Below are 3,882 nucleotides of genomic sequence, written 5' to 3'. Positions count from 1 at the left end.
TCTGTTTGGATTATTCCTAACAACCCTCACTTAAGTTCAGAATTAATTGAGCACTTGAAATAATATATAGCATTTAAATGCCCAATTGCAAATAACATATGATTTAATTCAGTGACCTTATGTGTCCTAGAAAATTGTGCACCATTTTTGTCAGAGGTTCTAGACCAGAGCAAAGATGATGAACATTTTAGAAGGGCATTTCAGGTTCATTGAGAAAGTATTTAGTGACCCTAGTTGGTTTAAGTGGTGCTGGGGTTTCCGACATCCCCATTTCAACTTTCTGAGAAAATTTAACATGATGACGTGAATGCCTTAATGCAACTAGAGACAAGCAAGTTCTAGGGCTGTGACAACTCACCCCCACTAAACAAGAATCTCGTCCCGAGATTCAAGACGTGAGGTAAGAAGACAGAGGGTACACAAAGCTAACACGATCTTCATGATCCAATTGCTCTTCGCGAAGATGTTGATCCGTTGCTTCAATTAACGTTGACGTCTTTGCTTTCGAGATCTTCATCCGACATGATGACGATAAGGGAAACTCTATAGAAATTGATCTCCTTAAAGATCGGGCACTCAAGATCAACTCATGGAGTGAGACGTTGAAACATCTCGAGTTGAGACACAAAACACATCGAGAGGGATGGAAGAGCAAACGATGAGATTTGATTTGGTGGGCAACAACCCCACGCTTAGGTAGGATGGTGCATGGTTTCAAAGTAGCGAGGAGATAATTGCCATGATTCCATAGAGGCACCTTAGGGAAGGTGACTTGTAGAAATATTCCCTTAAGTGCCATAAGGAATTACTTTTGATATAAATATCATTGAAACTCTTTATGCCAGCCTAAGGCAATCACAACAATCGTCTGGCGGAGTTCGGGAGAACGACACACTCGGGCTAGAATGGACGATGTGGAATACCTTGTTGAAGACAACACAAGGGGTGATTTGCTTATCACCGGAAATGGTCGGAACCCCTGGTGGGACCACTTTTGAAGATGGTCCTTATCAGTAATTACTGGGAAGGGTAATCCAAGGTAGGATGGCACAATGACGGTGCAAACTGGGAACATAATGCAAATGCTGGAATGATTTTAGTAACAGGGGAGAAGCTCAACAGTAGAGAGTGAATCCACTGTTTGAAAGGTTTAGCATAACCGAAGGAAACTGGGAGCAATTCCAGTTAGTGCCGATGATAACACCTAGTGCTTGTGCGTGCTCTCAAGAACTTGAGCATTTCCATATTCATCAAGGTTTTACCAACATCCGTGTCGAGGATCCTGGCAACACATCATACTACCATGATGATTAGTGATGGAGGATGCAGGTGCAAAGGAGGACAACACTTTCTCAGATTTTTCCTTAGCAATGCCAAAGAAGCAATCTGGATGATCGACCGAGAGACATTTAGCACTCCACTTCTAATGTTCTCCTTGATGTGCTAGCGTAACCCATTTATTGATATGGTTTGGTATCTAGAACATCAAGTAAAAGGTCGGACTTCGGGTGCGCAGGAATCCATAGGGAATAACTACGGAAGTAAATCCTACGAAATCCTTATGGGGAGGTGGCCAACTTCCTTAATCAAGATACTACAATAATAGGTCTTCCGGCTGGGTGTGTTGGCCACGACATCCACTTTACCGATTAACGAGAGACCAATATTGTAGTTCTTGGGAATGTTCCAACCATCATGTCTGCCTGAGATTTAGATCTAGTTGGTGGTAGGATATTCCAGACTCATCGAGTCTAGGAAGAAAAATGAAGGTCTGCAACACAAATCGACGAGATGACGTTGCGAGATTCTCAGGGGATGAACTACGATAGCAAGCCCCAAAACATGAGCTGGTTCTGCTACAACATGTGAGCACGTTGTCCCAGACAAGCATGATCATATGGTAGTCTTATAATAAAACACTACCGAGTTCTGGTTGGGAACCATCAACGAGGATATCGAAGTTCTTTCATAAGTCCGGATTAGCTCTTATGAAGGAACTCCTTCTCCTTGAACAAATCAATCAGTGGCTTGGTGTGCTAGAGAATTCATATGGAATGAAGATGATCAGTCTAACAGACCACGGAATACTTCGCACGTGCATAACTGACTTGGGACGATTCCAGAGGAGGTAGAAACATGCTTTCTCAAATTCACGGCGGCAACTTGCATCAAATGCACATGAATTAGAGGAAGTCACTCCTTTCATCCAAACATAGGCTTCATGAACTAGCACAAAGAAAATGCTTTCAAAAGTTTCCAACACTAACTTAGATGTTCAACATGAATCATGGACAAGATGAGAATGTTGTCAATGGGCTTAACAACAATTCATCCAGGTTTCCATATAAATGTAATTCCATAACTATGTGAACATGGTGATAGCACTGGTCATACCAAAGGATGTAATGGTGTATGCTCGATGGATCAACCACGAGTAAGACAACATTATGCATATCGTTGGTTCTGACTTGATTTGATGATAGCCCATACGCAAATCAAAGATTTGGGTAAGACAATAGATCCAACAATTGATCACGAGGATCAATCAATGAAGATATCATCTTTCTTCAACACACACACAGACACAAGATATCCCTTTGGAAATGAACTAAGTTAGACAACCTTTTATCTTCCAACTCTCCAAGTTGTTGTTTAGCTTGACCAACTAGCTCAGGGGTATCCAACACAGATTCTTGGAGAAGGGGTGGTTTATTGGAAAACCAACTTGTTCACAAACTCAACATATCGGTCAGGGACAACCTGGTGGTACTTCCAAGAAGATATTTGGAAAATCACGATCCACCGACTTGTTATTAAGATCGAGAACAATCTTGCTTTTCAGGGCAAGACGATATGATCAACTGAGCAAGGGTTTGACAAAAATCCTAACTCATTGATCGAAAAGTACACCGGGAATATGGACTAGGTAGCACGATCAACCTCAGGATGGTGATTCAATAACCAACACGCTAAGGATGAAATTATTTTCCTTTAACTACCAAGCAACGGAGTTGCTAGGAGTATAGATTTCACACACCACGATTCACTTGTCACTATTCCGGTTACAATAACACGGAGACCGAGGAATGAATAACGATGGCCAGAAGTATCACTGCAACAAGAATTCATAAGGGTTGGTGCAATCCTCATGAGATTCCTGACATAAAGAGGGTAATACTCATAGGTAGAACAGGACAAAAGCTGGTTAGGCATTTGATCTGCGGAATACAACTACTTTGACCCAATCCCAGAGATGGACGAGGTACTGGAGTTTGTTTCTCCTAGTCATTCGGGATTAGAATGGCTTGACAGACCACAAGAATAATAGGCATTGATAACACAAATGCACAATTACTCCTGACTATCAATTGATAGACGAGGGCCAGAAAATAACTAAAGAGAGACAACTCAAAGGAACATATGTTTTTCTGAGTTGTGGATGCATGAATTAGTATGTCGAGCAAATTCAACATATTTCTTCCGGATAACCCATGCAGAGGAGGAAGGACTGGCAGAGTCACAATATGAATGGAGTACTCCTCAAGAGCGCCCTGGTTGTGATCTTTTGGTTAAAAGAACTTCTGCCATGATGGTTCATGGTATTGGAAGAATGAAATACCACGGACCTCGAAGACTATCACAAAGGCTACTAATATCCTAAAGGAACGAGCAAACACTATCAACAGGAGGTAAGTGGAGTGAATCTTGGGTTCAAGAACCCAGAAATAGAATGCCTACTAACTAAATGGCATCACGGGACGCTTTCAAGAATAGTGGCCAGAATCATCACACTGGGGATGCAAGCATTGCTAGATTACTAAGTGGTCCTCTAAGACACCTAGGGTCATAATAATAACTCCAACATACACGACGAGGTAACAG

The sequence above is a fragment of the Aegilops tauschii genome, chromosome 5 (assembly GCF_002575655.3).
Source record: "Aegilops tauschii subsp. strangulata cultivar AL8/78 chromosome 5, Aet v6.0, whole genome shotgun sequence".
NCBI lineage: Eukaryota > Viridiplantae > Streptophyta > Magnoliopsida > Poales > Poaceae > Aegilops > Aegilops tauschii.
The sequence above is the reverse complement of the archived record's forward strand: the minus strand, read 5'-3'. Positions refer to the sequence as shown.